The sequence below is a fragment of the Erpetoichthys calabaricus genome, chromosome 10, assembly GCF_900747795.2.
Source record: "Erpetoichthys calabaricus chromosome 10, fErpCal1.3, whole genome shotgun sequence".
Lineage (NCBI taxonomy): Eukaryota > Metazoa > Chordata > Cladistia > Polypteriformes > Polypteridae > Erpetoichthys > Erpetoichthys calabaricus.
The window spans coordinates 3,119,638-3,143,973 of NC_041403.2; the positions used below are offsets into that span (position 1 = coordinate 3,119,638).

The window sequence follows — 24,336 nt, forward strand, 5'->3', positions numbered from 1 at the left end:
TTCCTTTATTTCTGTATTTTGGGTGCTGAAATCACTTGTTTCAAATCTGGCATAAAAGTTATTCAGTTCATCAACTAAAAGCTTGTGGTCTTTGTCACATTCTTTTTAGGGCCCAGTCCTGTAATTGTGTTTAGTCCCTTCCAAACCTGCTTTGGATTGTTATCATTGAACCACCTCTTGAATTTTTCCCCATACATCTTTTTATTTTGTTTAATTAACCTGTTAATCCTTTGCTGTAAAATTCGCTTATCTTCTAACTTATTTTCTTGATGTGCATGTTGCTTTTGCAATAGTAATGCTTTAACCTCTTTAGTGATCCATGGCTTACTGTTTGGGTACACCTTGACAGATTTTTTCTTAATGATCATAGACTCACAGAATTGAATATATTCGCTGAAAGTATAGGTGGCCTCATTCAGTGACTGTGAGGATGTCAGCAGATCCCAGTTTGTACTGGAGAAGCATTCCTGCAGTTCCTCTACACTGTCCTTGCACCAGTTTTGTGTTGTTCGTATGGCTGTTTTTTCTTGTTTCAGTTTCTGTTTGTACTTTGGGAGAAGATGAACAACGACGTGGTCAGACGCACCCAGGGCTGCTCTGTGATGCGATATGTAGGCATTAGGGACATTTCCATAGCACTTGTCCAGAGTTTTGTCCCCTCTAGTGTTAATATTCACATATTGATGATAATTTGATAATACTGACTCCAGACTGCATAAATTAAAATCACCCATCACAAGTTTGAAAGAACCAGGTGATTTGGTTTCTAGTTTATGAGCAGTTTCAAGAATTGATTCAGCTGCAGCTCCCACATCAGCATGCGACGGAATGTAAACGACTGTCACAAATAACTGATTAAACTCCCATGGTAGATAGTATGGGCGAAGTCCGACGGTGAGTAATTCAATATTTGGCGTGCAGATGTGCTCTTTTTCAGTGATATTCCTGCACCACCTTTTGTTAATGTAAAGGCAGACCCCACCACCCGTCTGCTTACCAGAAGCTGGAATTCTGTCTTGCCGTACACAAACAAATCCATCTACTTCGACTGCTGTATCCGAGTCTGTATTCTTAAACCAGGTCTCCATAAAGCACATCAGACAGCTTTCACGGTACTCGTGGAGGTATCGTGCAGATGCTCTCAGCTCGTCCAGTTTATTTCGCAAGGACTGTGCGTTGCTCATGATGATGGTTGGCAAAGGTGTTTTAAAACTTCTCCGTCTCAGACGTACTCGTAGTCCACCTCATTTTCCTCGCTTTCTGGGTTTCAAAGATTTTAATTCGTCCGGTATATTAGTAATACACGGGGAGTAACTGGTAGCTGGTCTCATAGATAGCAACGCATCCCGGCTGTAAATGAACAGCGCCGGCCACACACCTGGGATTTCCTGCGCAGGTAGTGCGTTAGTGTCCCGTTGGATTCCAAAGGCGATAACGATCAAAAATAAGAAACTTTCGCAAATGTTGTTAAGCATTTTATAGAAATAACTACTTGCAGGCTAGTAAAAAGAAAAAGAAAATAAAAAGAAAACAATTTTACACGATTTAAGAACAAAAAAACAGGTACAAAACACGGAGAGATGCACTGAGAGGTCTGCTACAGAGCAGCGACCGGAAGTTGACTACTTGAATAGACGACTCTCGGCATGTAAAAATCCATGTCCACGTTATAAAAGTAAAAGTGTCCAGGGAACGAATCCACATAAAAGAAAGTGATAGGAGTGATCAACAAAAAATAATAAAAAAAGAGGAAAAAGGTAGAAATATAAAGTCATACACGGAGCTGCTGAAAAGGCTGCCACTCTCGGCGGCGCCTGAGTCATATACTCTAAACTCTAGGGGGTACTTTTGAGATTTTACACACTCATGAACAACCCAGGAGGACAAGAGTACAAAATAAGAAGATTTACTATAGAGAGGGTCTAAACACAGGAAGAACTTACATGCGCAGAAAATAATAAAGAATGAAAGCCCCACAGAGCCTAATTAAACATCTGGTTACACATGACTGCCATATGCTGTGGTTAATCCACTTACCCAAAAACATGTCAGCTCATCGCTCTACTCACCTTCCTTCAGATCATGTCTACTCCACACCTTGTCCTCTCTTCCTCCTGCAACATTGAGCCATTGTCAGTATCTGACCTCTTAATTCCAAGCTTATTGACAGAAAGTGATTTAAAGCTTGATCCTGGGGCCACATTCAGTTGTCTTTGGAAGCCATCAAAGTAGCAGTCATCCTTGTAGACATTCTGATCCAAAAGTTCTCCGTTAAGGGCTTAGTCGTATGGGTGTAGCGGGGTTGTGTATGGCTTATAGGGCTTTCCTGCTGGTCTCTGTCTTACTAAGGAGTTGCTGGTCCCTCAGCCTGTACACCACAATTTTCATTTAGATACTTATTAGTGGAGACTCTTTCTAAAAGCATAGGCCATGTGGTCCTCTTGTGGTTACTTCTACTAGTAAACTTCTCATAAGAATCATACTGTCCGAAAAAGCCTGTACCTACTACATGGTTCAGAGATTGTGGACACCCCTCCAAATGATTGGGTTTAGATGTTTCAGCAGCTCCTATTGTTCTCAAAATTCCAATTGCATAAAATCAAACACATAGTCATGCAATCTCCATTCACAAACATTGGGATGTACTGAAGAGCTCAGTGACTTTAAATATGGCACTGTCATAGGATGTCACCTTTGTCTCAAGTCAATATGTGAAATTTCTATGCAGGTAGATACGATCTGATCAACTTTAAGTGCTGTTCTTGTGAAGTCAACAACAGATCAGCCACATAGTGGTAGACCACACAAACTCACAGAGTGGGGCTGCCGAGTGCTGAAGTGTGTAAAAATTGCTGGTCATCTAAGGCATCACTAACAACAAAGGTCCAAACTGCCTCTGAAAGCAAAATCATTTACATTTACATTTACATCATTTAGCAGACGCTCTTATCCAGAGCGACTTACAACAGTGCTTAGTAGTCTACGACTGTTCTTCAGTCTAAGGCTAGGATTAAATCTACTGTCATTAAACAAGTTACCACTGACCAAGTTGTACAGAAAACCATGCTAGAAGAAAATAGTAAGTTGTTAGTACAAAAATTTTTTTTTTTTTTTTTTTTTGAGAAAAAGGGTAGAAAAAAAAGTACGGGGACTTTAGTCCAAGTGCTGTTGAAAGAAGTGTGTCTTCAGGCGACGTTTGAAGACAGTGAGGGTCTCCGCTGTTCGTACAGCAAGAGGAAGTTCGTTCCACCACTGAGGAGCCAATACTGCAAAGAGTCTGGATGCATGTCGTCCTCTTCTTTTAAGTAAGGGTGGTTCGAGACAAGCAGTGCTTGATGTTCTGAGAGAGCGAGAAGTGACACGCTGCTTAACCAGTGCTGATATGTAAGGTGGTGCAGTTCCAGTTTTGGCCTTAAAGGCAAGGGTTAGGGTTTTGAACCTGATGCGGGCAGCCACAGGGAGCCAGTGCAGGTTCCGCAGCAGAGGTGTAGTGTGTGAGAATTTGGGAATATTAAAAACAAGTCTTGCAGCTGCATTCTGGATCAATTGAAGTGGTCATGTTGCCTTTAGTGAAAATCCAGACATCAGAGAGTTGCAGTAGTCCAGCTTAGAGATGACCAAGGTCTGGACGAGAAGCTGAGTAGCCTCTGAAGTGAGAAAGGGGCGGATTCTCCTGATGTTGTAAAGAAGATATTTGCAGGACCTGGAGAGGTTGCTGATGTGTGGAGAAAAAGACAATTCTTCATCTAGAGTGACACCAAGACTTCTTGCCGTTTTTGAGGGGACGATAACCGAGTTGTCAAGAGAGATTGCCAGGTCAAGATTCGGAGATGAGTTGCCTTTGATATACAAGAGTTCAGTCTTGCTGGGATTCAACTTGAGGTGGTGGGAAGTCATCCAAGAGGAGATATCAGCATGGCAGTTTGAGATGCGGGTTGAGACCTGCTGGTCATCTGGTGGAAAGGAGAGAACGAGTTGAGTGTCATCCGCATCTCAAGAACTGTGCATCAGGAGCTTCATGATATGGGCTTTCCATGGCCAAGCAGCTGCCCACAAACCTAAGATCACTATGCACAATGCCATGTGTTGGCTGGAGTGGGGTAAAGGACATCACCATTGGACTCTGGAAATGTGTTCTCTGGAGTGATGAATCAGAATTTCACTATTTGGCAGTTCGACAGACCAATCTGAGCTGGGAGGATGCCAGGAGAATGCTACCTTCGGACTGCATTGTGTCTACTGTAATGTTTGATGGAGGGAGGGATAATGGCAGGGTTTGGGCTGAACCCTTGGTGCCTGTGAAGGACACTGTTAATGCTGCAGCATACAAACACATTTGATAAGAATGCATGCTTTTAGTTTAGGTTAGGAAAAGCCCTGTTCTGTTCCAGCATGACTGGGCCCTGTGCACAAAGTTATGTCCATAAAGACATGGAGGTACTCAAATAGCCTACTGAACGCCTCTGAGATGAACTGGAACACTGACTGCAAGCCAAGTCTTCTCGTCTCACATCCTTGCTGTGTTGACTGAATGGGCACACATTCCCACAGACACACTCCAGAATGTTGTGGTGAGAGTTCCCAGAAGACTGGAGCTCTTAGGATGAGATGTCTAATAAGATCAAATACTGTAGGTGTGATGGCCAGTTCCACAAACATTTGGTTATATTGTGTAGATAGAGGTACTATACTTGTTTATGTTAGAACAAGATTGCTGAGAACAGGCCATTACTTCAACAAAGCTCATCGATCCCATTCATTGAGATCTTGCAAAATAACATAAATTTGAGCTTCGCCAGCCTCCACTGTCCTTTTGTCTACCACCGTACCTGGTCACTTATTATAATCTGTGTGAAGAAAAATGTTTGAAATTTTGTGCAAATTAAAACAAGTTTCCATCTGTACCCCTGCATTCTTATTGAAGAACTCAGCTTCTTTTTCAGCTGCTTATTTATCCACTACTGACCTGGACTGCCCACTGCTTCTAAATTTCAGGATGAACTCGTTCAGTAAAACACGTTTAAACTTGCTCTTCTGTTCCCTGGCTGTCTCCACACAAAAGCCTGTCCTGGTTTAACTTTTTTTAGACTCAGACATATCTCCTCAAAACCTGCCATAATAAAGATAAACCTACCAGTAAACATTTCTTAACATGTCTATCCATCCACCCATGCATTTTATGCTGCTTATCCGGGTTCAAGTTACAGGTGTGTCTATTTTCCCTGCCTCCTATTCCAATTCTTCCTAGGGGATACCGAGACATTTCCAGGAGTGTTGAGGCACATAATCTCTCGAGAATGTCCTGGGTCTGCCCCATGGTCTCCTCCTGAACATGTTAGAAATACCTCGCCAGGGAGACATCCAAGAGGCATCCTAATCACATACCTGAACCACCTCAACTGATTTTTTTCAGTGTTTCAGAGCATTGACTCTACTTTGCTGACCTCCTTCCAAATGACTGTGCTCCTCACCCTATCTCTAAGGCTGAGTCCAGACACCCTGCAAAGGAAGTTTGTTTCAACTACTTGTATCCATGATCTTGTTCTTTTGGTCACTACCCTAATCTGTGGACACAGGTGATGGCAGGAATGTGGATTGACCAGTAAATTGTGTGCTTTGCCTTTTGGCATGACTGACCATTTCCTCCTTTTCTCACTTGTGAACAAGACCACGAGATACCTAAAGTCCTCTGCTTGAGGCAGCACCTCATCCCCAACCTGGAGAGGGCACTTCACCCTTTTCCAGCTAAGCACCATGGCCTCAGACTGGGAGGTGCTGATCTTTATCCCAGACACTTCACACTCGGTGATAAATAGCCCCACTGCATGTGTGAGCTCACAGGCTGATGAAGCTCATACTGTTTGTAACAGGAATGGAGTGCTGCTGACCTCACCTGGGGATGTTGTTAGGTGGTGGAAGGAGCATTTTGAGGACCTTCCAAATCCCATTGACACACCTTCCTTTGAGGAAATTGAGTCAGAGGACTCGAAGGAGGACTCACCCATTACTGGAGCTGAAGTTGTGGAACTAGTTAAAACACTCCATGGTGGTGGATGAGATTCACCTTGAGTTCTTAAATAATGTGGATGTTGTTGGGTTGTCTTGCTTGACATGCCTCTTCAACATTGTGTAGATGTTGCGTACAGTCCCTCTGGATTGGCAAACTGGGGTTGTGGCCCTCTTCTTTAAGAAAAGGAACCAATGGGTGTGTTCTAACTTTAGGGGAAGGAAAGAGTTCATCCATGTCTTGGAACACTAGGACCAGCTTTTTATCTTCACAAGGATTCTGGAGGGTTTAATAGGCATATGTCTAAGTAGTCTACATGTGTTTTGTGGACCTGGAGAAGGCAACCATGTCCTGCAGGGGATGCACAGGAGTACGGGGTACCAGGACTGCTGTTGTGGGCTATTCAGCTCCTTTACAACCAAAGTGAAAGCTTGGTTCGCATTGCTGACAGTAAGTCAGACTCCACCAGGGCTGCCATCTATTCCCAATTCTGTTCATAATTTTTATGGAGAGAATTTCTAGGCACTGAAAAGAGGTAAACGGTGTCCAGTTATGTGGCCTCACAATCACATATCTGGTTTTTGCAGATGATGTGGTCCTTCGGGCTTCATTGGGTTTCTTAATATGTATTCTGCTAAAACACCAAATCGTAATGGTTCAATCACATCTACCCACGGAGTTCTGTCTTGATTATGAGAATGTATAAAATCTAGAGAGGCATGTCCTCTTGTTGTTGTGTTAAACACAGTCACTGATTACGTCTAAAAACTCCTGCTCTTGTGCTCCACTGTTTGTAAAGATAGCCAAGTTAATATTTTGGTGGTTAACGTTCCCCCATGACTATAATATCTTGCTGCAAACTTATCTTTGTAATATTATTAATATTATTAAAAAGACGCACCTTATTTTAATTTCAGATGAAGTGATGGTTTATAGTGTAGGACAAAATGCCATTGCTCACCTTATACAGTGCATCCGGAAAGTATTCACAGCACATCACTTTTTCCACATTTTGTTATGTTATAGCCTTATTCCAAAATGGATTAAATTCATTTTTTTTCCTCTGAATTCTACACACAACATCCCATAATGACAACGTGAAAAAAGTTTACTTGAGGTTTTTGCAAATTTATTAAAAATAAAAAAACTGAGAAATCCCATGTCCATAAGTATTCACAGCCTTTGCTCAATACTTTGTCAATGCACCTCTGGCAGAAATTCCAGCCTCAAGTCTTTTTGAATATGATGCCACAAGCTTGGCACACCTATCCTTGGCCAGTTTGGCCCATTCCTCTTTGCAGCACCTCTCAAGCTCCATCAGGTTGGATGGGAAGCGTCGGTGCACAGCCATTTTAAGATCTCTCCAGAGATGTTCAATCGGATTCAAGTCTGGGCTCTGGCTGGGCCACTCAAGGACATTCACAGAGTTGTCCTGAAGCCACTCCTTTGATATCTTGGCTGTGTGCTCAGGGTCGTTGTCCTGCTGAAAGATGAACCGTCGCCCTAGTCTGAGGTCAAGAGCGCTCTGGAGCAGATTTTCATCCAGGATGTCTCTGTACATTGCTGCAGTCATCTTTCCCTTTATCCTGACTAGTCTACCAGTCCCACAGCATGATGCTGCCACCACCATGCTTCAGTGTAGGGATGGTATTGGCCTGGTGATGAGCGGTGCCTGGTTTCCTCCAAACGTGACGCCTGGCATTCACACCAAAGAGTTCAATCTTTGTCTCATCAGACCAGAGAATTTTCTTTCTCATGGTCTGAGAGTCCTTCAGGTGCCTTTTGGCAAACTCCAGGTGGGCTGCCATGTGCCTTTTACTAAGGAGTGGCTTCCGTCTGGCCACTCTACCATACAGGCCTGATTGGTGGATTGCTGCAGAGATGGCTGTCCTTCTGGAAGGTTCTCCTCTCTCCACAGAGGACCTCTGGAGCTCTGACAGAGTGACCATCGGGTTCTTGGTCACCTCCCTGACTAAGGCCCTTCTCCCCCGATCGCTTAGTTTAGATGGCCGGCCAGCTCTAGGAAGAGTCCTGGTGGTTTCGAACTTCTTCCACTTACGGATGATGGAGGCCACTGTGCTCATTGGGACCTTCAAAGCAGCAGAAATTTTTCTGTAACCTTCCCCAGATTTGTGCCTCAAGATAATCCTGTCTCGGAGGTCTACAGACAATTCCTTGGACTTCATGCTTGGTTTGTGCTCTGACATGAACTGTCAACTGTGGGACCTTATATAGACAGGTGTGTACCTTTCCAAATCATGTCCCGTCCACTGAATTTACCACAGGTGGACTCCAATGAAGCTGCAGAAACATCTCAAGGATGATCAGGGGAAACAGGAGACACCTGAGCTCAATTTGGAGCTTCATGGCAAAGGCTGTGAATACTTATGGACATGTGATTTCTCAATTTTTTTATTTTTGATAAGTTTGCAAAAATCTCAAGTAAACTTTTTTCACGTTGTCATTATGGGGTGTTGTGTGTAGAATTCTGAGGAAAAAAACTAATTTAATCCATTTTGGAATAACGCTGTAACATAAGAAAATGTGGAAAAGTGATGAAGCGCTGGGAATACTTTCCGGATGCACTGTAAGCAGTACAGTTAAACACATAACTTCATTATCAGCAAGGACGCTCTTCTAATTAGGAAACTGATTGGAACAAAAACCTCCAGGACTGTAAGTGAAGATCCCAGCTTTAAGAGCAGGTGATTCCAGCAGATGGTGCTGTTGTGCAAAAATTACATACAGTAAGTTTTAAACTCTGTCTGGCATTTGAGTTTGTTTTTCTTAGTTGGTTTGGTCCAATACTCAAATGACAGTTAAAGTTCTACGCGTGAAAACCTCCACGCCATCATTTTTCCTCACCATCATCAAGTGCAAATACTGTAGTCCAGTTATCTAAATGATTAAGCACAATTCTCTTTGAATCGGTACAGTTATTAATTGTGTAAATCATGTTAATCCAGATAGATTAATTTCCTTCTCATTAGAATAGTCTTATTCTGAAATACATTTAGGTAGCTGCTGTACTTTGCTATTTCTACACTATAAAAAAGCAGCCATACCCTAAGCACTTTAGAAGAAGTCATCCACCTGAAGCAAAGCACATTCGGGCCCGTCCAGCACTTGGATGGGAGGCCAACCAAGAACAAGATTGGGATTCTGCTGGAAGAGGTGTGGGTGAGGCCAGCAGGGGGCATTTACCCTGTGATATGTGTGTGGATCCCAATGTCCCAGTGAATAGATGGGGACACTGAACTGTAAAAATGGCACCGTACTTCAGATGAGACATAAAACTGAGGTCCTGGCTCTCTGTGGGCATGAAAGATCCCTGGGCATCCTTCAGAAATAAGTAGGGAGTATTCTGATGTCCTGGCTACCTTGTCATTCTGGCCTGTCTCTAAATGGCTTTCTCTCTCTTACTCCTTCACCACCTAACAGCTCACGTGTGGTGGGCATATTGGCACAAAATGGCTGCCATTGCTTCATCACTCCCCACTCACTATATAAAGTACTTTCAGTAGTGAGAAAAGCACTATATACATATAAAGGATGATTACTATTTTTATAGAGCATTAAATAAATTACAATAAGGTAGTATGAGAAGCTTTCCATGTAGAGTCATATGTCCATGGGAAAAGTGTGATATTTCACACTTGTGTTATTTCTGTAATCAAATATATTTTAGTGAATTAGAAAGCTATGAGCAGTTGTAACCAAGAATGGTAACAGTTAATTTTCAACAATGAAAACACACACATCCATCCCGTATGAATAAAGACCACCTTGAGGTCAAAGTGTAACAATATCATAAAAACCACATGGACACCGGAATGCATCTCCCCTCTATGTCACACAACGAATGACAATTTATAATACATGAGGTGGGTGGCCCATTGAATCAGGCTGCAGATAATTCTGGTAGTTTAAGATTAAAAAATCTGGAGTGTTCTTCAGGCGACTTTCTCATATACGTATTCTTTTACCTGATTAGATACATTTCCAATTACCAGTCCAAAGAGAGCCTTCATTGAACAAACTCATTTTTCTAAGAACGGTGAACTTAACGTTATGTATTTACAAGTGAAGAACTTGAACGTGAGCTCGTTCAGTTTTATGTGAAATTCTGGATCTGTTTAAGGTCCTGCTTAAATATTTTGCCTTACCCTGTAATGTAGGGGTGGAGCCAAATCCGAATACGGTGTTCGGATGAACACAAATAGTGGATTTTTACGAATATTTATTTCATATGAATCTTTTGCCATTTATTTGTATTCAGAAAAATAATGTAAAACAAAATCGGCGCTGTCTGTGTCTTCCTGCTTGTACTTAAGATGCAACCCCGCTGACATGAGCACGCGGTGAATGTCTGCTTAGGAAAACGTTGTACTTTGTGGGGCCATTTTATATTTTTCCCCGTTGGACATGCAATGTGTGATGTGAATTTTGACCAGCAGCGTTATCGGTTAGTTCACCTACGTGCTAGTTCCACAGTCACCATTTGTGTCCCACGGTTGGAAATAGAGCGGTAATTTATATGTAAACTATTTACAGTAATTTCTTTTTTGACCGAGAGGATATTAGTATATATGGTTATACATGTTTGTTGCTGGGTATAACTCAATAAAGTGTATTTAAATAAAAAAGTCTTCATGATTATTGTATTTTATCCAAGAACACTGTAATGGCATAATGTAAGGCATGCAAAATTGAAAAAAGTAAACTCATGGGTCATTTATTCTCACTCCTTAAAAAATACAAAATGAACTGAACATGAACTAGTTTAAAATTGAAATGGTAAACTATGAATGTGAATTTATTAATTTTAATCTGTGTGAACTGAACTATGAGCGAGTTCTTCTGAGGTGTGAACTTGCACAACACTGCCAATTACGGAGTTATTTCCTGTTTGTACCATGTCATTTCTATGCATTCTTGATAAGTTAAAGAACAGTTAAAAATAATAATATGTGCAACATAGTTAATAAACTGTTACTAAATAAGAAGAATAATGAGGTAGTCCCAAAACTTTATATTATTCTGGTCCTGTCTTTAACTCTTTCATTCTGTTTATATGAAAAATCAAAGGTAAATGTGTATGCAACTGATTAATTTTCTTCTGCCTTTGTGATGCTATTTACTTTCATTTTCAAATAAAAAACTTTAATGTACTGTAGGTAATAAAAAAAGTTCAGGCACACCAAAAAAATGCAGAAAATGAAAAGAAATGTCAATTAATTACAAACAGCATGAAAATGATGAAAGATCAAAACATATGTGAAATAGAATTTTTGGAATTAAATTTAAGGATAAAGAAGTAAATGCGTGGCAGAAATCAGGAAGGAACGGTATGTAAATGTCAAAATTTAAAATTTTAAAGAATACTGTACGTATACTTTAACTAAAAATGATCTCTTACTGGAAAAATTATAAAACAATGATTTAATTGATCATAATATAATTTGTTATAGTAGTAACCACTGTAATTACCGATAAAACAAATTGTTGACAAAATAACGTGTAACAATGAAAACCAAACTTACCAACTGTTAGTGTTCATATGCAGCCAATCATACTTGATAGCTATTGAACCCAAATACTTACTAATACTAAGTTGTGCAATTTCACCAATGAATTAATAATGTTTCGTGGAAATTCAGAACCAGCACAATGAAGAAAATTTCACAAACACTATTAAATCATTAAAGATTCTGTATTTTAAGCACAAAACTAAAAGAAGCAAAAAGTAAATTTCAGAAAACCACAGCTCAAAAACATTCTGGAACACAATTTGCCTTAAGAAAGACAGTAACAAGTATCTACATGTTGAAATATGATAATTTGTTTAACAGATAAACCTGCTTCAACAATATCACAGAATCAGCCGTCAAGAAAGTACATTGAAATGCTGTCAGTAAATCAAAGTGGTGGGTCACGTCTAGAATACCACTTCCAGTCACCTGATCAAGGTCAAATTTGATATCTAACAATAAGTAATGATCACACAAAATTTTAGTAATTTATCTCTATTTATGTAATTTTAGTAATGCACATGTAACAGTGCTGATAATATTAAGATATCATTTGCAGTTTTCTGATCAAGGTGAAATTCTATATCTACCCTAACTAATGACAATATAAAATTTCAATTATTTTCTTCTTTTATAATGCAATTTCACATGAAAAACTACTATACAAAATTTCATTTAATTCTTTATTTAAACTATGTACCAGTTTATTTGAAACATTTTGAAATGTGTTCAGGTAAAGTACCACGTCTGGTTGACGTATGTTACCCAAAACTTGATAGAAAAGTAACATTTTGATATAACACGCATATGTCAAATTTAATTAATCAAAGCTTTCTCAAATTATTGTGTTTCAGCCCACACACACCCATACACACAGGCACACACACACAAAGACATAATTGCATCCATCCATCCATTTTCCAACCCGCTGAATCTGAACACAGGGTCATGGGGGTTAGCTGGAGCCAATCCCAGCCAACACAGGGCACAAGGCAGGAACCAATCCCGGGCAGGGTGCCAACCCACCACAGGACATAATTGCATAAATGGTCAAAACATGTTCAGGAGCGCATGAAACATGGCGATTCATTCTCCACATTTCATCTGTTCCTATCCACTTAATTCTTCTAAAATAACATGAAGTCAGGTTTTGAAGGTCCCTAAGGTCCTCCTGTCCACCACACTAAATGGTCACTTTTTCCATGAGTCTGGTTCCCCGTGTAAAGAAAAACTTCAAGATGTTTGTGTGAGATTTACCTTCAACAAGTTACCAACTGTGTCCTTGTGTTCTTGATGAACTCATTTTAAAGTCACAGTCTCAATCCACTGGACTAATTCCCTTCACCATTTTAAACACTTCAATCAGGTCTCCTCTTCATCACTGTAAAGGCTCAGCTCTTTTAATCTTTCCTCATAATTCATTCCCTGTAGGCCTGGAATCAGCCTAGATGCTCTTTTCTGGACTGTTTCTAGCACTGATTTGTCTTTTTCGTTACCTGAAAACTAAACCTGCACACAATACTCCAGATGAGGCCTCACCAGTGTGTTATACAGCTTGCACAGAACCTCCTGTGACTTGTACTCCACATATCAGAGCGCTATGTAACCTGATATTCTGTTTGCCTTCTTAATGACTTCTGAACACTGTCTGACAGCTGATAGAGTTGAGTCCGCTAAGATTCCTAAGTCCTTCTCATAAGGTTTATTTTCAATTTTCAGACTTCCCATTGTGTATTCAAACCTCACATTTTTACTTCCTACATGTAATCCTTTACATTTGCTGACATTAAATTTCATCTGCCATGTCTGTTGTCCACATCCCTCTGTGATAATTCAATGGATTCTCGATTATCTAGCAGTCCACCTATCTTGGTATCATCTGCAGATTTAATAAGATTGTTACTTATATTCCTATCTAAATCATTTCTATCTATTGAAAATAGCAGCAGCCCTAGCACTGACCTCTATTGAACGCCACTCCTAACTTCACCAAATTCTGATGGGGTTCCTTACACCATCACCCTCTGTGTCTGAGCCAATTCTGCACACATCTACACACCACACCCTGAACTGCCACTTCTTTTAGTTTGATGTCCAACCTCTCATGTGGCTCCTTATTAAATGCTTTCTGAAAGCCCCAATAAATAATATCATCTGCTGCACTCTGACTGTATCACAGAATTCTACCATGTCAGTAAAACATGATCTCCCTCTTCTGAACCCATGATGACTGTTCTGTAAAACTCCTGTTCTTGCCATGTGTTACTCAATTGTATCCTTAATAATTCCTTCCATTAATTTACCTGGGAAGCACATTAAGCTTACTGGCCTGTAGTTACTTGGATCTGCTTGGTCACCCTTTTTAATTAACAATATAATATTTGCCATTTTCTAGTCCTTCAGTATTTCCACAGATTTCAGATACTGCATAAAAATATAAATCAAGGGTTAATATCTGTACTCACTAACCTCCTTAAGCACTCTTATAAATATTACCTGGGCCTCATGCGGGTCCCCATGGGCTCTGAGGGATGGCAATGAATGGGGACACAAGCCAGTCAATGGTTGATCGCATTGGCTGAAGAGGGTACTCGCAAGTGAAGATAATTTGTTGAGCAAATGGAGAAAATACTCTAAGTGGGATAAAATTGATGAGCCGCAGCATGAAGTTATGGGAAAGAGTAGTGGAAGCTCGGTTACGAAGGGAGGTGATGATTAATAAGCAGCAGTGTGGTTTCATGCTGGGAAAAAGCACCATGTTTGCTCTGAGGGTGTTGATGAAGAAGTATAGAGGGTAGTAGGACAGTGGTGAGGTCTGCAGTAGGACTGACGGATGCATTCAAGGTTGAGGTGGGATTACATCAGGGATCGGTTCTGAGCCTTTCTTATTTACAATGGTGACGGACAGGTTGACAGATGAGATTAGACAAGAGTCTCCTTGGACTATGATGCTTGTGGATGACATTGTGATCTGTAGTGAGAGGTTGAGGTGGAGATACGCTCTAGAGAGGAGAGGAATGAAAATCAGTTAAGCAAAACAGAATGCATGTGTGTGAAGGAGATGGAGGTTAGAGTAATGGTGAGGATGCAGGGAGTAGATTTGCAGAAGGTGGATGAGTTTAAATACTTGGGATCAACAGTACAGAGTAACAGGGAGTGTGGAAGAGAAGTGAAAAGGAGAGTGCAGGCAGGGTGGAGTGGCCGGAGAAGAGAGTCTGGAGTTATTTGTGGCAGACGGGTACCAGCAAGTGTGAAAGGGAAGGTCTACAGGACAGCAATGAGACCAGCGGTGTTATATGGTGTAAGAGCCATTTTCCTAGTTATATAAGGTTCATAAATATTTTACTAGATGACAATGCATAATCTATGGGAGGTTCCTAAAACCCCCATAAGTAGAATTGTATTGGTATATTCTTGCCATTTCTAACAGCTTTGAGTAAACTTTATTCTTCAGTTAGTAACAGCCTTGCCATGTGTAAGGTGTAGAGGCATACGGTTTTAAACCGTGACCGTGCTTGAGGGCCTACGGGCCTTTTGAGTGTGTAAAATAACTCTAAGAAAACATTGCTTAATTAAATATTGTACCGTACGCTTAAGGCGTACAGAAGAAGAAATTAAGAACCTTTAAGTATAGAAAGAAGAAGTAAAGAACTTTTAAGTACAGAAATAACTAAAGTTTCTCAAGAAAGCTAAGTTTAGAGAAGATACATTTTATTCTATGTGTGTAACTATTTTCTTTTATTCTTGTGTGGATTATTTGCTTTTAACTTTTACTAAATCATTTTAATACAAACTTTTGGACTGAGAGATTTTTTTCGACACGCGTTTTACACGTGCTTGATCTCGCCTTACACTTCGGCGGCTACATATGGGTTGGAGACGGTGGCAGCGGAGACAGAGCTGAAGGTAGCAGAGTTAAACATGTTAAGATTTGCACTGGATGTGACAAAGATGGATAGGATTAGAAATTAGGATACTAGAGGGTCAGCTCAGGTTGGACGGTTTGGAGACAAAGTCAGAGAGGCAAGATTGCGCTGGTTTGGACATGTGCAGAGGAAAGATGCTGGGTATATTGGGAGAAGGATGCTAAGGATAGAGCTTAGGTTTAGGTTTAGGTTTAGGTTTATTTGTCATATATAGGTTAACACAGGGTCAACATACAATGAAATGTGTATGACGAGAAAAACAAGTCACTCAGCCTAGATCCAATAAAGCTTAATAAAAAAGATTACAAGTTAAAAATAGACAAGCCAAATAAAATAAAATGTGTATGTTTTAAAAGAAGTTATAAGTTATAAAGTGCAGATGCATGTTCCAGTCAGTATTCAGAGTGTGTGCAGGTACAGTGTGCGTGTGAGTAGTGCAATGTAGATGTAATGCAATGTAGATGTAATGTAAGTGAATGTAAGTGTTCAGGTGTTGCTGTTGAGGAGTCGAATGGCCTGGTGGTAAAAGCTGTTCTTAAGTCTTGTAGTCCGAGCAGCCAGACTCCTGTATCGTCTGCCAGATGGTAACAAGGAGAACAGCTGGCGTGCTGGATGGCTGTGGTCCTTTATGGTCCTTTATGGTCTTCCAGGTAAGATGAAAAGAGAAGGCCTAAGAGAAGGTTTATGGATGTGGTGAGAGAGGACATGCAGGTGTTGGGTGTTACAGAGTAAGATGCAGAGGACAGGGTGATATGGAAACTGATGATCCATTGTGGGGACACCTAATGGGAACAGTTGAAAGAAGAAGAAGAATGAATCAAATAATAAAAAGAACAAACAATATTGCACAAAAATACGTATGCTAATGGCTTCCTCAGTTCCCTGATGGTGATAATTATTTACATACACTACACAGTAAACAATAAACACTAACAACAAAGTTCAACACAGTCCAGTATAGCAGGGGCAGATGATGATGAATGCATGAATTGCAGATCCCTGTGAACAGCCCTCTGAAGGAAATGTAAAGTTTCATCCTACCAGGTTCCTGTTGCAGTATGAGGACTGGAGGGGAAACCACATGGACAAGCAGGCACAGGCCAGCACATACATAGACTCATGTAAAAAAGTAAGTACATCCTGTAAAACTTGTTGACCTTTTCAACATATTTGAATAGACAAGCAGCAGATCATTTGCAGATAGTGCCTACAGTTAAACGTGATATAAACAAATAAATACACAGGGATTAATTGCCTTTTCAATCATTTATTCAACAAAAAGATCCGTAGATGCAGTAGTCTACTGGAGAAAATGTAAGCACACCCTTGGTCTCAGAAGCTGGTATTTCCTCTTTGGCAGGACCGACCTTTTGAAGATGTTCTGCCCATCAGTCTCTGACATTGACATCTGTCATTTTTGGCAACTCCTAATTGCAAAATACCTTTAGATGCAAGTTGTTTGATGCAAAGGTTCTTCCCAGGCACACCTCACATGTAGGTCAAACTTGTGCAATCTTTATCTCATTGTAGACAGATGCACTTGGACACCGGCTGTTGTAGGAGTTACCTGCAGATCCCTGCAATTAAATTTTGGGGTTCTTATAGACTCCTTTTAGTATCAAATGATCAGCTCTTGGGCTGAATTTGCTGGACTGGCCAATCCTGGATAAATTAGCAATGTTCCAAAATCTATGCCACTTGTAGATGAGTTTCCGTACTGTACAATGATTTATTTCAAATAATATTATGATCTTTTAATTCCCTTGCCTGACTCAAAGGAATCCACAACCTTCTTTCAAAAGGCCTTAGTGAGCTCTTTCGATCTTGGCATGATGGCACCACATAGCAAAGAGAACACCAGACCCTAGATATCTGTGGTTTAAATAGGACAGTCAGGTCCACCTGCAGACCACCTGAGGAGGTTCTAATCACTAGCACCTTATCCGAAACACCTGATTCAAATTTTATGGGTTTGAAGTGTTGATAAATGGATGCAAAGCGGGAAATGTTTGAGAAAAGAAGTATGGATTCGGCTGTTGCAAATTAACGCAATATGATGGCAAGTCGTATTGCTGCTCCAACAAGATCAATGCGCCAGCTTCAGTGTTTGATGAATGGTTTGATGCAGTGAAGCAAATCATCAAACTTAAATGCTGACACACAAAAGTATTCATGGTGCTTTTCTTCATCCATTTCTCTCATAGGCAATGCAATCATCGCATACTCCCCAGCGTAATGAAGCAATACATTAAAAGGTCTCACATTCCATATTCTTTGCTGTCTTTTTACCTTTGCTTCAGAATGCAAAGAATTTTTATCTTCAACATCCTTGTTCCCTCAACTTACAACACAGCAAAACCAGACATTGTTTTCTCACCTTGATGATATCTCGTAGCTGCCACTTGGTGGAATCCTCTGGCTGTACATAAAGTAAGGCAAGTAAGTATAGTCAGAGTATCTGTGAGCATCCAAGTCGCATAGCATCAAGTATATCCCGGCACTAAGAGTGTACTTACTTTACTTTACATTTTTGTTAATTTAGATTGGCACTGTGTCGATTATAGGTGTCATTTGAATATCAGTTTTATATCACCTTAAACTGTAGGCACTGTTTGCATGTTCAAACATGTTGAAAAAGTGAAAAGTTTCAATGGTGTGTTCTAACTTTTTCACATGACTGTACATAACAGACGAAACTGTAATTCAAGGTAGTGGTAGACGTAATCTAATGGCTTGTGTGGTGAATAGAAACAAACCCTGACAGATAATTGCGAGCCCCTCAGTGTTTTTTTTTTTGACTCCTGTTTAAAAAGCATACTTGATTAATCTTCTTCCCAGCAAACCCCACGCCCTCTGAATCTGCCCAATGGTGTAATAATGCCGGGGCTACTGGGAGGTGTTGGCAATTTTAAGTAGCACTGCTGCAGAGAGGTGCTTGTGTGAACTGTTTTATGAGAATATGTATACATACAGTATGTGAATTTATTTTTATGTTGAGATTACAGTAGAACCCTCTAGACAAGAACAGGCCATTCAGCCCAACATAACTTGCCAGTCCTATCCACATATATCCACCTAAGTACTGGCAGAAATAGTGCAACGTGGTAACCACAGATCGGTCCTGTGTCACATCACATCCATATCACTTGTGAACCGCTACAGAGTTCATTAATTATCACACCGAGACCACCCTTTCCAAAAGGGTTCCTGTAGGGTTGTATTGGTCCACGCTAGACTGGGATTGGTGTGTTCACATTTACCTAAACCAATCGGACTAGGGGGGGAATTCACTCTAGATTTCGGAAACACTGCTCAAAATAAACTAGGTGTGAAAATGCCTTTTATCTCTGTTTGCTTAAATTTGAAAGGTTTGACTTCTTCAGTGCGGCACAGTGGCGCAGTGGTTGCGCTGCTGCCTCGCAGTTAGGAGATCCGGGTTCACTTCCCGGGTCCTCCCTACGTGGAGTTTGCATGTTCTCCCTGTGTCTGCGTGGGTTTCCTCCGGGCGCTCCGGTTTCCTCCCATAGTCCAAAGACATGCAGGTTAGGTGGATTGGCGATTCTAAATTGACCCTAGTGTGTGCTTGGTGTGTGGGTGTGTTTGTGTGTGTCCTGCGGTGGGTTGGCACCCTGCCCGGGATTGGTTCCTGCCCTGTGTTGGCTGGGATTGGCTCCAGCAGACCCCTGTGACCCTGTGTTCGGATTCAGCGGGTTGGAAAATGGATGGATGGACTTCTTCAGTCTTTCTTTATAGTTCAAACTCCCACTGATCAGATAGTCGATCCGCTTTGGATGTAAACGGCACAAAGTCCTGCAGTACAAGTGTCCGATAGCAGCAGGCCGTAGCACTTCTGAGACCTTCAAAGATCAACTTGCTGTGTTTCTGAACTATTGAAGGTTGGGCTGACTGCCTAAAAACAGCTGATTACATCAATTCCAGTGGTGTTGCAGCAGTTGTACTTCCAAGTTCTCAGTTCATAGATTTTAAAATAGAAGCACTAAACATAATGAAAACTAATAAAACCACTGGACCTAACGGTCTACTAATTGTATTGAAAGGAGTCAGCTATAAACCCTTATAAGGCATATCTGAGCAGTCAATTGAGAAAGGAGAAGTACTGGATACACTGGAAATCTGCAAATGTCACTCCAGTCTTCAAGAAGGGAGACAAAATGGATCTGATAAATACAGACCAGTTAAGTCTTACTTCTGTGCCATTATAAATTACAATAACTATAATACAAAATAAATTAGAAAAGGATCTGTATGAAAGTAAGTTAGTAAAGAACATCCAGTACGGGTTTATGATAGTCCTGATAAACCAATCTTTTAAGTTTGTTTGATCAGGCAAATGTAATAGTTGATAAAAACAAAGCATACAACAAAAATGACTACAACTAAGTTGACTAAGTCACACAATAAAGATTAATGTAGGCATCAGAGGTAAACTGAAAAACTGGATCTCAAGTTGGTTAACCAGCAGGAGACAAAGAGCACAGGTAAGAAGAGAATGGGGTCATCAGTAGAGTCCCTCAGGGGTCTCTCCTTGGACCATTATCTTTTCTGATTTACATTAATAGCTTTGATCTTGATGTATTAAGTAAACCTGTGAAATTTTTAGATGATGCTAAAACTGAAGGAACGGTAAACACTGAGGAGGCAGCAAAAACAATTCAGAAAGAGCTGGACAAGCTTCACCTGGGAAATGCAGTTTAACGTAGAAAAGTTCAAAGTGCTACATAAATTATAAATGAAGATAGGCTACATGAAGCAACCTCTGACCAGGATTTAGGAGTTTATGTCAACACAACAAATATATACAAATACTGTATATACAAATGCCTTGCTTCATTTTATTTAGTATAAGAAAACATAAATCAGTCTACCTGAAGCGCCCCTTCCTCCTGTCTCCACTTGTTCAGTTACACGCCCTTTTAATAAATCCTCGTCTCACGCTTCTCATGACTCTGTCATGAAATAAATAAGATCAGCATATCCAGGGAGTTTGTATTTTTGTTTAACTTCGGAAAAATGACTGCAGTTTTTAAATCTCCCAAGAAGTTTAGCGTAGTACTTGTAGACGTCTCGCACTTGCAGAGCTTGCAGAAGGATTTAAAAAAAACAAACAGTGTCTTTCACCATCGGAGGAGCAAATGACAGGCTGGACTTGTTACACTGAATTCTTGATCCTTGTGATTTTTACTCAGTTCGCAGAACAGCATATTGGTTTGCTCAATTACACAAACAACAAGATTAAAAATGGCCTTTTCTTTGATATTTGATATCTTGCACTCACACCCTTCTGTCACATGTGTGGCAGCCCACCCTTAAAACCCGTCAAGCTGTCTCTTGCTCTTTCTAATAAAAGTCACAAGCGGACGTCCCACAAGTGACAAGGCACAGGTACTTACCGACACTGGAGGTGTGTGCTGCGCTGTCCCACAAATCTTGGTGTCAGCTGAATTTCAGCAGAAGACTGAAGCTGCCAGGCTGACGGGGCTGCGTTGCTGTTTGTGGTTAGACCAGCATGACAAGCAACTAGAATTGACAAGCAGGAAGCCTTCTGTGGTGATTTTGGTGCTTTACTGTCAGCCCGACCCGGCTGTGACACACCATGTAAATATGACTGTTAGCTGCCTTTAGCTTGGAGAGGCCTGAGGACTTCAGTGCTCCTCATCAGCCTTTGTGATCAAACGTCTTGTCCTCCACAGCATGGAGGGGCTGCACCTGAAATTGGTTTACAAGACTCACCCTTTGTGCATCTTCTGCATTTAAGGTGCCTCATTTTATTTTATTTGACATTTATTTTATTTTAAACCCAGGGCCCACCCTCACACATAATTGAAGATTTTGTAGCTCTTACTTGAGAATTAAATAATAATAATAATACATTTTATTTATATAGCACCTGTGAATTCAAAATATTAGTTGGTCTTTACAAAGACACTAGGATTTCCTTATATGCCGATTTTTTTTTTTTTTATATTTTTATTTTATTAATTTTCATTGTAATCATTCCATACAAACAGATCAATTTATAACCCAACAAAATTGAAGACAAATCAAACCCCACCCCTGAGAAGGAGAGCTTAGCTAAAGGAAAATTGCTTAAGGCTTTTTAATAAGGCAACATTAAACAAAGGAAAGGGAGAAGTAAATATCTATGTAAATAAGAGATGGAGAAGAAAGTTAAATGCGGTAATAGTTATTTCTCTTATTCTAAAATAATATTGATTAAATCCTGCCAGGTTTTGAAAAAATGTTGTACAGATCCTCTAACTGAGAATTTGATTTTTTCCAATTTCAAATAATATAAAACATCGGTTTCCCACTGACTTATCAGAGGAGAATTAGGATTCTTCCAATTTAACAAAATAAGTCTGCGTGCCACAAGTGTAGTGAATGCAATCACCGTTTGCTTGTCCTTCTCCAATTCAACTCCATCTGGAAGAACACCAGACACAGCTGTTAGTGGGTTAGGAGGGATTGTGACCCCAAGGCTGTCAGAAAGGCACTTAAAAATTTTTGTCCAAAATGATGTTAATTTGGTGCAGGCCCAGAACATGTGACCCAGTGAGGCAGGAGCTTGGTTGCAGTGTTCGCAGGTTGGATTCTGCCCTGGAAACATTTTGGACAGCTTTAAGCGAGACAGATGGGCTCGATATATAATTTTTAGTTGAATAATTCTATGCTTTGCGCATATAGAACTCGAGTGAATTCTCTGCTTTGCTACCTTCCACTCCTTTTCTGATATGTTGATTAAGAGATCTTCTTCCCAATGTCCTCTTGGATATTTGAAAGGTAGGGACTCTAATAAGATTTTATATATTGCGGAAATAGTGTTTGTTTCCTCGGAATTGAGCAGTATTTTTTCCAGCATTGTGGAGGGTGCAAGGTGGGGGAAATCGGGCAATTTCTGTTTAACAAAATTTCAAATTTGAAGATAGTAAAAGAAATGTGTAGCTGGGAGGTTGAATTTTGAACATAATTGTTCAAAAGATGTAAATATGTTGTCTATATAAAGATCTCTGAGCATTTTAATCCCAAAACTTTTCCAGGTATTAAAAACTGGATATACTTGCGAAGGTTGAAAGAGGTGGTTCTCTTGCAGTGGTGCCACTGATAAAAGATTTTCCATCTTAAAATGCTTTCAAATTTGGTTCCATATTCTGAGTGAGTAAAGCACAATTGGGTTATTAGTATATTTGCGATAACTTGCATTTATTGGAGAGCAGAGCAGGGAATATAAAGAAGTACTACAGGATTTTACTTCTATTGCGGACCAAGCCTGTGTATGTTCATTTATTTGTGTCCAGGTTTTTATGGCTTGTATGTTTGATGCCCAGTAATAAAACTGAAAATTAGGTAAAGCCATGCCACCTTCTGCCTGAGGTCTTTGTAGGGTCGCTCTTCGAATACGTGGGTGTTTTGAGTTCCAAATGAATGAGGTTATTGTTGAATCTAACTGTTTAAAAAACGATTTATTGATATATATTGGAATGTTTTGAAATAAAAATAGAAGTTTAGGAAGGATATTCATCTTAACAATGTTAATTCTTCCGGCTAGAGTGAGATGAAGGGTTGACCGTCTATACAAGTCTTGCTTAATTTTTTCCATACAGATGCCAAAATTTTGTTGATAAAGAGCTTTATGTTTACTTGTGATATTTACCCCTAGGTATTTAAACTGATCTGCTATGGTAAAAGGTAGGGTGTCTAATCTAATATTGTATGCTTGTGAATTCACTGGAAAGAGTATACTTTTATTCAGATTAATTCTAAGACCAGATATCTTTTGAAATTCTGCTAGTGCTGTTAAAACAGCGGGGACAGTGTTTTCTGGGTCTGATATATATAAGACCATATCATCTGCATATAGAGAAATTTTCTGTTCCAGTCCTTCTTTGATAATCCCCTTTTATCTGATAAGAATTTCGGCAGTGAACCGCCAGTGGTTCAATAGCGATTGCAAACAACAGTGGCGACAAGGGACATCCTTGTCTGGTACCACATTCTAGTTTAAAGTACTCTGAGCAAATGTTATTAATACAAACTGAAGCTTCTGGATTGGTATACAGTAGTTTGATCCATGCACAAATATTCAGGCCAAACCCAAATTTCTTCAATGCAGTGAAAAGGTAATTCCATTCAATCATATCAAATGCTTTTTCTGCGTCTAATGATAGTAATATCTCTGGGCTTTTTGATTTTGCTGGTGAATATATAACATTAAACAAGCGTCGGAGATTTGAAGATAGGTGTCGGCCTTTAATAAATCCAGTTTGATCTTGTGATATTACCGAGGGTAGCACTTTCTCCATCCTTCTAGCTAGGATTTTTGAGAGTATCTTAACATCATTATTCAGGAGTGAAATTGGTCTGTATGATGCACATTGTAACAAGTCCTTATTTTGTTTAGGAAAGATGGTAATTAATGCTTGTCGAAATGTTTGAGGTAGTATTTGGTTGTCTCTAGCTTCTGCAAATGTTGCCAATAAGAGGGGAGCTAGCTGAGTGGAGAATTTCTTATAAAATTCTATGGGGTAACCATCAGGGCCTGATGATTTCCCGCTTTGTAGTGACTTTATAGCGTCTAGTAATTCTGTTAGCGTTAGAGGTTTATCCAGTTCCTCAGCACTTAAAGCATCTATTTGTGGTATCTGTGATGTATCCAGAAATGCATTAGATTGTGTGTTGTCTTCTTTGGACTCAGTAGAATATAAAGACTTATAATAATCTCTAAATGTGTGCATTATATTTTTATGGTCAATAATTTCTTCTCCATTGTTGTTGGTGATTACTGGTATTGCATTGTGAACTTCTTGTTTGTGAATTTGTTGAGCTAAAAGCTTATTAGCTTTTTCTCCGTGTT

At 40.0% G+C, this 24,336-nt stretch overlaps 2 protein-coding genes across 4 annotated transcripts in view; one reads left to right on the top strand and one right to left on the bottom strand.

Annotated features, from left to right (window-relative positions):
* Nucleotides 1-24,336, top strand: part of LOC127529379 (uncharacterized) — a 773,396-nt gene that overhangs the window by 606,411 nt on the left and 142,649 nt on the right. The window lies entirely within an intron of this gene.
* LOC114658706 (N-acetyllactosaminide beta-1,3-N-acetylglucosaminyltransferase 3-like) overlaps nucleotides 1-24,336 on the bottom strand; it is a 74,886-nt gene that overhangs the window by 6,063 nt on the left and 44,487 nt on the right. The window contains exon 1 of one of the 3 annotated variants that reach the window (XM_051932746.1): nucleotides 2,070-2,386. The exons of 1 other annotated variant lie outside the window; for it this stretch is intronic. The gene's annotated coding sequence lies outside the window, so the exon portion shown is untranslated. Of the gene's footprint in view, nucleotides 1-2,069; nucleotides 2,387-20,350; nucleotides 20,832-24,336 lie in introns of those variants that run through there. One more of the 3 variants, XM_051932744.1, reaches the window with a different exon arrangement.